Source organism: Corvus moneduloides, chromosome 1 (assembly GCF_009650955.1).
Source record: "Corvus moneduloides isolate bCorMon1 chromosome 1, bCorMon1.pri, whole genome shotgun sequence".
Lineage (NCBI taxonomy): Eukaryota > Metazoa > Chordata > Aves > Passeriformes > Corvidae > Corvus > Corvus moneduloides.
This window is the reverse complement of record NC_045476.1, coordinates 136,976,661-136,988,051: the sequence shown is the minus strand read 5'-3', so window position 1 is coordinate 136,988,051 and position 11,391 is coordinate 136,976,661.

Here is an 11,391-nt window from a genome sequence, read left to right as displayed (position 1 = left end):
CTGTATAAGAAGGAGTGATCTTATTTTACTTGCTAGTAATGAAGTGGGGGGGAAAAAGTACAAGTTGGTTGAAGGAAAAAGCAAGTGACACAGGATGGAAGTGTGGAGTCATCATTCAGAAAAATTCAGATTCCCAAATGTCATGTAAACTACAGTGGGTGAATTTAGTAGCAGAAAGTGCAACATGGTGGTCTTGAATCATAGTCCTGGCTGATAGATTTTTTCTGATGTGAAGAGGAAGTGAAAGAGAAGAGTGGGTCTGCTGGTGATAACACGTCAGTAAGCATCACCAGGCAGGAAATGCTCACAGAAAAACCCAGGAATGAACCAAGGACATGTCACTGGAGCTGGAGATGACCTCCTCTGAGACAGGTCTGTTGGCCTCACGAAGCTGAATTACGACGAATTGCAGCAGGTGCAGGGGAGACAAGCCCATTAAAGAGCCTCTTTTATAAGATGGGACTATAAAAGCTTAGTGTGCTTTGCATAGCAAACAAATGGCAAGAGGATAAGTGACAGCTGTCTTTATATATGCTTCATCAGAGAGGTAAACACCAACAAATTATAAGAGTTATTGAAGCTATAGAGCACTGTTAGCCAATGAACAGTTATGTATAACTTTGCCATGAACAATTTGAGTCAAGATAACAGATCAAGGTTTGGAACCACCCAAAGTATTCCAGTGACTTTGCAATATTAAAAGTGGAGACATGAACAAGGTACACAGGAGCTTTGTATTTATGCCTGACAGAGCTCATACTATTTCCCACCCCTTCCTGAATTTTCACTTCCATTTCTGAGCATCTTCTCACTGCCATGACCCACAGACAAATTTCCAGATCGTGAACATGTGAGATAAAAGCACTGTGTCTTTTAAACCTACTTTAATGGACAGATTTGAGGTTGTACTTTACTGCCTCAGTAGGAAGACTCAGTAGATACTGAAATTTCTGTCCTGAGCTCTCAGGCACATAGCAATTTTTCAGAGTCAGTGTTTGTTCTGAACTCCTTGGCATTTAGATAACCTGAAAATGACTGTGGAAAGAAGGAAGAAGCAATCTAAGAAAACATTTTAACATTAGACACTTCAATTTAGACCTTTAAATCAAATAAATAAGGTATTTCTGAGGGGAAAAAAAAGTCTTTTGTGTATCTGCTTTCACTGAGCTCTTTTTCTCTAAGACTTGAGGGTCATCAAGAGGACAGAGTGAGACTGAAGGCTTTCTTCTGGCTATTTCCACTTTGATCTTCTTCCTTACCCACGACAGTGTTCTTACCCCTTCCCTCTGGATTTCACTCCTTTCCCTAAGCCTGAGGATGCTGTGTCCATCAACACCTGTCTCCAGATGAAAGAGTCACTCACTTCATTCTACGAAAGGCCTGTGTAGAATCTGTTAAAAACATTGTTCTTCTCTGCCAGTAAAAGAAGGCCTTTAAAAGTTCTTTTCTGGGATCTTCATTGTTGAACATGGTCTGGACAAGAGAAGCATTCTAAGAAGGTGTGCAGATGGTGTAGAAGACAACGGCCAAGATTGAATTTGGTCTCAAGCAGAGGTGGTCTAAAAAGAGAAGGGAAGCAGATAGGTAGTCAGGAACACTGGGAGTAGGTCATGTTTACAAAGCAGAATAATGAGAGAGTTAGAAATAGGATTCCAGCATTCTTATGGTCCACCCCATGCACAAAAATCCCTAGAACCGTGACTTCCAACAAGTTTTGTTGTTCTTGTACCTTGATGAGATACAGAAAGTTATTTCAGGGCAGACCACAGGTCACAATTTGGTGGATCCCCTCTCTGTGTTGTAACTAATAAATCTACTGCTGGTTTAGATAATGTTAAAATCAGATTTATCAAAAAAAATTAAGACATGCTTGGCATCTATTTTTAAATTGATTTAAAGGATAATCATTGAGTTCAGAAATTAAAAGCATTCAGGAAGTGAGATTAAAATTCACCAGACAGCATCTATCCATGAAAAAATAAACACAAAAATTCAATACACAGAATCCTAGGACATTTCTAGTTAGCCATTGTGGTATTGCTGTGAGCATTACCCACATGGCATATATGCTGAAATGCAAATCTCTGTTTAAGAGTGGATCAATCTGCTCATGTGTGCTCTTGGCACTGAGGCTTACAACAGTAAGAATGATGTCATCGCTTCATAAAAGCAAAATCTGCATGTCTGCTATGAAAATCCCACAATTTGGTCACTCCTGTTCACTTAGGTATAGTTTATATTAATTTGCATTGAATTTAAACTGTGAGTTGGAAGTGAAAAGGACTAGTCCAGTGTTAAACAGGTGATTAAGTTCATCAAGATAATTTTCTAAAGCTTATATAAACCTCAGCTCTCAATCTTTGGTAGTAACTGATGTGATAAAATTCTTAATTTTAAGATCCAAACACACAAAAGGAAGGTCTGGAAGAGAAACCCACAATCTTTATAAACTTAAACAGCAGTCCCACTTCCCAGTCTAAAATGCCCCAGCTCTTGCTCTTCCTCTGACCATATTCACTGTAGCATGTCTTTATCAGAAGATGTTTATGGTTCAAATGCCATTAAATATTCCATGAAATGGTTTTGATGTAAGATGAACCCCAGCACTTTAAGATTATGGTCCAGATCCTGCATGTTACCTACCTTTATTAGAAGGGCTGAAATAGATCAGAACTTAAATAGTTCTACAGTGTAGCTAGTGAGAGACAAAGTCCTAGGACTGAAAGTGCACCGTGAGTCCCCTTTCCTTACATGTCATGGAGAAGTGCTCACAAAAGCTTCTTCTGTGTCAGTAAGCTAAAAACTCTGAGGAACATGGTGGGAGGGTAGATTTGCAATTGTGGGGATCCATCAGCCAAAGCCTTGATACTACTGATGGTGCGGGGACAAAGATACAAAAATTACTTCCAGAAATAGATGAAGAGGTTGTGTTTGCTCGTGTTTCATAACTCACTTCCAGAGAGTGGAGGAGGTTGCTATTTCTAGCAATCCTGACATAGCGATTCCTCCCAAGTGACTTTATTTAGGCTTTGCTCAAGGGACCATGAATTAATGCAAGATCCTTGACTGATTAGCAGACTATCACCTCTATATATTGTTTCCATCCCTTATGATTATTCACTTCTCGTTTCAGAGGCATAAAACAAAAGATCATGAACCCAAGAGCCTATAGTCTCATTTTGAATAAGTATAAGGATAATTCCTGTTCAAAGAGGCAAAGGCACATAGTTGGCCAGGAGGTTTAGGTTGGGCAGTTATATTTACTTCTCAGACATATGCTTGGACTTTACAGTTCAGATAGATATTTTTCCACATAATACTAATCACCTTTAAAACTAGAGATTTGTCAGTGGGGATGGAGAAATGTTTTGAAGCTTATTCTGAATTTAGGTACAGGGCATAGACAAATATGCTTTAATAACAGGCTATTCATTCAAATCAGATTGATGCATTCATCAATCTAAGAACAACTGTATTTCTCTGTAGTGCAATTGTGTCATCATTCCTGGATTTAGACATGGGCAATTCCAAAACTCATTGGATCAGAATGTGTAAATTTTGCTTTTATCATACATATAAAGGTAAATTTATTCTTTCAAGTTATCTCTGTATTTCCCAGAGATCTCAGCAACTACGATACTTTCATCTCTATCTACAAAAATTCCACATACTGTCATTTTGCTGAGAAAATGAGAAAAAAAGAGACAAGCTCTGACACAAGCTAGCTACACAGGGGTCAAGTTATAGAGTCAGTGAAAAGACTTTTAGTGTGTAACCATAGAGGTTAATGCAAATGCCAGCCACCTTCTTGCATAACAAAGAGTAAAGTTTAGGAAAGATCTGTGGTACTTTTGTAATTTCTGTTACGAGGTCTAGGAAGAATCAGCTCCTGCTGCATTAAGTTATTACACGATTCTCATCCAAAGAATCTTGTTCTTGCATGTTTTTTATTTAGAACTAAGTGAAGATTGAAAAAGTCCACTATTAAAACAGAAAAATTCCTTGTTCCATTACAAGGCAGATCAACAGCAATTGCAAGTAAAATCAGACCTATTTCTCATCACATGCTGCCATTTATGTAGCACACCCAACCCCAGTTTTGGCTTATTCATAAAAACACTCATCCAAACTGTTTCATTAATTCAAGCATTCTCTCCCAAACAGTATTTTTTTTTTCTTTGCCTCTTCCTCCTCATCCTACGTTGTTTGTACAAGGGAGAACAAAGCAGTGGAAAAGCATTGATCTCAGAGGATGAGCCTTTGCCAAAAGGCTCTGCTTACTAAGGCCATGCTTGCTTCTTTAGACTTATTTCTGCAAGAAATGGAGAATGCCAGCTCACCCTTTTACATCTGTTTCAGCCTCAAAATAAGCTCTTAATATAGTATTTACAAAATGGAACACCGAGTAGAAGGAACAGAGAAGAGAACTGTGGTTCCCAAATTGCAAATAATGAGGCTACAGCAAGGATTTCAGAGATTGCATCCAGAGCCCTTCAATGTTAAGTTTGGGGATTAATACATATAACAGCTTAAGTAGAGGGAATTTAGGAGCCAAAAGTCCTCTGAATATTTTGTGGATCACCAGGAGATAGCAATAAAGTCATAATTATATATCACCAGGAGAAAGGAATGAAGTTCCACTTCACAAGATTGGATATCAGCTGCTTCTAAAGGAAGCTGGCAAAGTTATCTATAGTTTTACTCAAAGAAAGGAAGGTGCAGAAATTCTTCAATTGTTTGGCCATTGTTGAATATAAACATGCAAAAACTTGAAAATTAGCTGGTCACAGACAGAAGAGCAATTGGCTTAAAAAATACTAAGCAGACATTTGTCATTTCATTATTATGAGTCAACACATTGGAATATCGCTGCTGACAATTACATGATCTTTCAAGGAGGTAAATGAAACACCACTTTTGAAAAGGATGTACTCAGAAAGTGACGTTTTAGTCTTGCATCTATATGTGAAAGGCAACCAGTCAGAATAAAATCCCATTATTGTTAGTTCTTACTGAACTGGTGGTCAGTTGCAGTGCTACAGTAGGTGTGCTATTCAATCTGAGAAATATGCATATGCAATAGAATAAAAATATGAGGTAAATGTTGTGCTGACAAACGGGAGGCATTTTAGTACATGCAATGCACTTGCAATAAGCTTGCCTAAAACTGACCTAGAAAGATCCAACCTCAGAACTGTAGCATATTTCAAAAATGTGTTAGGATCAGCATCACGTAAGCCAGTTGGCTGAGTGCTATGACATCATGTTGATGACATTTCTCTCTGCTTGGAAGTAATGTGATAACAGTGGAATGGGCAGCACCATAGCACTCCAGTAGCCTAAATAACTCTGCAGTTTTCTGCAGATCAAATAAACAGCCAGCTGGTCACACCAGTTATTATTGTTCTGCCCAGCTACAAGCTGAGTGTCTTCCCTATTCATCTTCCCAGTTAGGCATATTTACTGATAAGTCACTGAGTGATTTCTTGGCCAAGCGGTAAGACAGAAGAAGTAAATAAAGGGAGGAAGAGGGACATGAAGCCTCTATTGTGTCATAAGGAGAATAGCCTGGACAAGGGACATATGGAGCTCTTCGTGTAAGGAAAATGGGAACTAAGCATGGTAAGGGGATTACTGAGACTGGTATAAATCCTTGGGGCAGGCAGAAAAGAGAAAGGGGGCCAAGTGGTAAGGAACAGCAGTGAATTAAAAAAATGGAAAAAGGTTTGTGGTACAAGAATTGTTTGCATGACAGAAGATAGGCTGGTTGCCAGGAGTCAATAAAACAGAGAGGAGAAAATGAAGGCAGATTACGATGTCTGTGAGTGGAGAAGTGACGAGACCAGATGGCAACGTCAATAAATACATCCTGTAAAAGCAGTGATGCATTGGTAAAATGTTCCACTATAAACTGAGTCCCCATCCTTGAAGTTTTGTACACCTATGATCAAAAAGAGACAAGTCAAAGAGGTAATGACAATTTAGATTAACTTTATTCAGATATGATGAACAAGATTTGGTCCACCGGAGTATCCATTATTATTATCATGACTCATTTGTCTCATTACTGGCCGAACTTTAATGACCTGAACAATGGCACAAAATATACCCTCAGCAAGTTCAAGGATGAAATCACAAATTGCTATCCAGAGGAGCCCAGACAGGCTGAAGAAATTGGCTGACAGGAGCCTGAAGCAGTTCAACAAAGGCAGTGCAAAGTCCTGCACCTGGGGAGGATAGGCTGGGGCTGTCTGGCCAGCAGGCACCTTTGCCGAAAAAGACGTGGAGATCCTGGTGGACAACAAATGAGTTGAGTCAGCAGTGTGCCCTTGCTGTGGTGCACACTGAGCTGCACTAACAAGAGCGTAGCCAGCAGGTTGGCAGGAATAATAATTTCTATCTTCAACACTTGTACAAGTGGTTCTAGAATCCAATTTTGAGCCTGCTATTGCAAGAAAGACGTTGAATAAGCATTGCAGGTGCAGTGGAGGGCCAGAAAGACAGTGGGCTGGAGCACCACAGGCAAGGAGAAGCAGAGCTTGCTAGATTCACTCCATCAGTAGAGCACTCCATATGCCTGCTTTAACTCTGTTTCAGGGCAGTGCCAGACTGCAGAGCAGTTGCACCAAATTACAGAACTGTTTTGGAATTATTGTTTTGTGCCTATTCAATGCAAATATTAATATAATCTACCTTCTATTTTAATAAGGAATTTGTGGAAAATAATAAACCAAAAGAAGAAGCTGCAGAAAGCACCATATTGTTTTGCAGCGGGTTGTGCATAGCGTGCCTGGCACTGTGCAAAAGACATTCACACAGTGCTTTTCATTGGGCATGCCGTAGTTGGTGTGGCATGTTACAGCCAAGAAGCCAGTTTGTCATATGCCTTCCACCTCACTGAAATTTGTGCCAGGCTATGGAAAACATGGTCGGCATGAATGGAAACTTATCAACAGTGAGATCTTTGTCTGCCAAAATAAGAAAAACAACATACTGAGTTGAATTATTTTGCTATTATGTCACAATCCCCAATTTTTCCGCACAGTTTCTGTTGTCAAGGAACTGATACTTACAGACAAGGAGTTGATACATCTATAAAATATCTTTCTGCCAGGATTTATTATGGTTTCATTGCTATTCATCTACAAAATCAAAGAGCTGCTATGGCATGCTCTGCTCCCCCCCTTACATTATTTAAAAGTCCACATGGACAAAAATCTATACTGAAACAAGAAAAAAAAAGAGCATATTTTGTTAGTATCGGTAATTTTGCCACATTTTTAGGTAAAAATTTTTATACAGGGATAAGCTAGAAATAAAAGCCCAAGTAAACCTATCCAGGTGAATGTTAAAAATGTGTTGGCACTCTTGGCTGGAATGTGGGTAAAATACTTGGCCTATTTCAGCATGTGTTCCCATCTACCCACTTTGCAATGCAGTGCAGCTACGACACATAATTGTGAGCTCATTTGGATACTTTCTGAATGCCATCCAGGCATTTCTGTCAACTGCATTGTTTTGCCTGCTACCTTTCAATTCCTTTCAAAGCCCTGGAAAATGCTTGCTTCTTCATGCACACACACACACATCACCCATGTTTAATTGTGGAGCCAACAGGTTTACTGCACTGACTCTACAGCAGTTTAGGTGGAACAACTGCAACATGCTCAAGAAGCGTGTTACTAGATGGGTGGGTAACCATCTTAGGAGTAACAGCTTGCACCATTGGTACAGTGGAGATAGCAATGCAGGATAAACCAGAAACATGCACTTCTGTAGGAAGATTGCACCTGCAAAAGTCTATCAGGTGCTGATGAGATGGGTCAACCAGAGAAATGCCTAGTGCAGGGAACTCCTTGTTCTTTATGATGATGTGTATCCCCTATTGCTGCTCTATGCCCAGAAATTAATTTTTTGCCTTTCTGTGCCTTTAAGCTGAGCCTGAGAGGGGGGAGAGAGAAAAACCGAGCGAACTTTTCAAAGCAGTTGTTTAAGGACACAGACACAGACTCCTCTGCGTCCTTCTGCTGCGGTAGCAAGAGCGGAGGAAACACCCTTCGTGCTTTCCAGCCAGCTTTCGGCTCCTTTTCTCGGGAGGGAGACGGAGAGTTGAACTTTGTTTTCCCGGGACTTCGGTTTTTCCCTTCTTCTCCTCTGGACTGTTTCAACATCAGAACACATCGGGAGAATTTTCCACCAAGGCCCCGGAGGTGGGCCCACGACCCAGCTCTGAGGAGGAGGAGGAGAGAGACCACACCTACAGAAGGACTCTGAAATCTTCCCAGGTTTCTCTCCACAGCGAGAGGTTTTATTATTTAGCATTATTATCCTTTTCCTGTGTGTTCGTAATAAATAGTTTTTTTATCTCTTTCACTTTCCTCTGAGGAAAATTTCTTTTTTCCCGAAACTGGTGGGGGAGGGATGGTTGTAACCTGCCTTCTATCAGAGGATATTTTCCTCCAAATTTGTCCAAACCACCACACTCCTAAAGAACTCCAGGAACTTTTGCAACTCTGTCTGCCTGCTAGGACAAAAAATCCTGGAAGTCCACATTGGCTATTCCAGTTCAGTTTGCAGCCTGCAGTACCATCTCCCACGCAAAGAGAAGCAGTCTGTTCTGGAGACCGGACATGGATAAGCAAGAAAGCATCACCAGGAGAAACATAGAAGGGTCCCCCCAGACTCCTGCATCCATGAGGTGAACTCTAGAAGAGACCCTGCTGCTGGAGACAGCCCTGGGTGTATGTGTATATGGAGATGGGTTTAGCTTTATGGTGAAGACTATGCCATTTCCTTCCCCAGCTGCAACCAGGGGTGTTTTCCAAGTGAAATAAGTGTAAATAAATAATTTGCATGCTTTAATTAAGTGTCCATGCAGTGATGGGAAAATTACAACCAGATCACAAATTGCAGCAACTGCTAACAGGGTAGATGGATTATACAGAGATTCCCTGTGACAAGGCACAGACGGGAAAGCTTCTGCAGGTAATTCTGCCTTGTGCCCTCTCCATCTGGGCTGTTTGGCAAAACTCCACATCCTACTTTAAGATTATGTGAATGTTCTCACACATTTCTTTCACCAGTTCCAACTGGGGAAGCTTGACATTTTTGTGCATGAGATAGACCACACAGTGAATCAGAAGCTGGGGCAAAGAGGTGTTCAACAGCTTGTCTTCTTCTGTCTGGTTATAACCAGGCACTGCTATGATGCTTATTTACTGGTCATAAATATTTCTCCATACTTGCATAAAGGAAATTCATCTACTCCTTGAGTTCCCTCGCTGACATGGAAATATGTGCACCCACATTCATGAAGTCTGTCCAGGCAACAAATTTTAGTGCGTGCATGTCTTTTATTCAACAGCTCAGTCACAGTAAATATTGGCAAGTGAGGAGATCACTCACTTGAACAGGTGCATCAGGAACTGGACCTTACATCCTGTGATGTGAAGATACAAATACAAGCAATGGATTCACTGTTTAACTTGAAGTTTTATGGTTCTATGCATAGTGTTGCCTAGATGGTACTGTGAAGTTCTGGGCAGATCTTTTCCAAATCATGGGACTTTATTTCCTGATTAAAGACATTTCAATACAGTAAGAAAAAAAAAAAAAAAGATCTCTAATCTAGTGTTGCTTTTGGTTCAGCATTTGGAGCAAGTGAACACCAAAAACTTAGGGTAAGAATGGCAAACCCTTCAGTCAGATCCTGTGAAAAGGGAACACTGTGCTTCCAGCAAGGATGACAGAGACTAAATAGGACAGCCAAGCTCAGCACGGTAGCATAAGCAACAGATTTTGTCAGGATTCCAAAAATGACTGTGAAATGTCAATGCTTACTTTTATTAAATTTAACTAATACAATTTTAATTGTTGTATACTATTAAATATTAACCATTAAAAGATCAAATTGATTGAAACATAAACCAGAAAGCAAACCTCACTATAACCCAGATCATATCCAGGGTAAAAGATCACAATCAGAGTCCAGCAAGGAGATGCTTTTACAGAGAACTGCCAATCAAGATTGTTTGCAGTGGACTTTTACTCCCCATCACCTTTAAGACGAGGAGAAGATACCTGCAACACAGCAGATATTATGAATTTGGGGTTTTGAGGCTATGGAAAGAACGTATGGGAAATCTCATTGGAAATGTTCAAAATATTTTATGGGACTTCTTAAAGTGGCATTAAAATAGTCTGATGATGTTAATCAGCACAAGAACATAATTATTTTCGCTGTTAATTAATACTATACCATATTTATTGCATGCAATTTAATGTAAGTCCTGGCACAATTATTACCTTAAAGGCAGAAGAAATACTCCATAGCCTCAGCTTTATTTAGATTACACTGACTCTATGCCTTTTGCATAATTTTTCAGTGGTGGAAGTTACAGCAAAATGCTCTAAGACATTAGGCATGGAAAGTATTGTTTCTAAACTTATATTCCCTACCTTTCCCAAAAGAGACAATGAAATCAGTGTTTCAATTATAGGTCTTACACACTACTGGGCAACAAATCAACTTTCATCTGTTTATTCAAGAGTCAGTAGCATTTGTTTAGCTGTAAATTTAGATAGGCTGCTGACACTGTTGCCATTTGTTTCTCAATGATGTCTGACAAGAAAAAATATTTCATGATTATACTCTTTCTCCAGCAGAGATTTATTACACAGACAATTCACAACATTGTGGGAGCTCTTAAATTAGGGCTTAATGGCTGGCAGCCTGCAGTGTTAAGAAAAAAAAGTCACTGTTCTCTGAAATAAGCAAACATTAATGGAAATGTCTTTGTTTTTTAATTCAGCGTAGAAATTATCATAACCTCGAAGGATGACTGAGACATGTGCAGAGAGAAAAGGGCTATGTAGACTGAAATTGCTATTCAGCCAGGGCATTGCTAGTTTGCAGGGTAACGTGTCCTGCAGTCCTGGTCTCGTAAGTACTCAAATCAGCAACCAGCTCAGAACATACCAGTGGGAGATTTTCACGTGTAACTCCTTCTGCCTTGCGGTGGGGTTCTTTGGAGCTTTAGAAATGGAATTATCTAGACTATTCTCAACCTATAGAAACAAAAGCACTTACATACTTAGACTTTGCATGAATAAACATGCAGACAAAATACAGAAGTTTTTTAGATAGAAATGAATACCAGTCCATTACTATCAATATTTATTTAAACATCATATCTTATTGCTTAAGGATAACTTGCATAAACTGCATTTGTTTCAATGCTTAGTTACTTGTGCTGGACTAGAGGCATCTGCACTGCTCAGGCCTCCTGTTAGCTGAAAGTCGTGTCAGGAAGGTGACTGTTGAAGAACTGGCTCCACCGTGTGGGCTCCGGAAAATGACCATTACAAGCCAAGCAAGAAGCAGCATCCTTC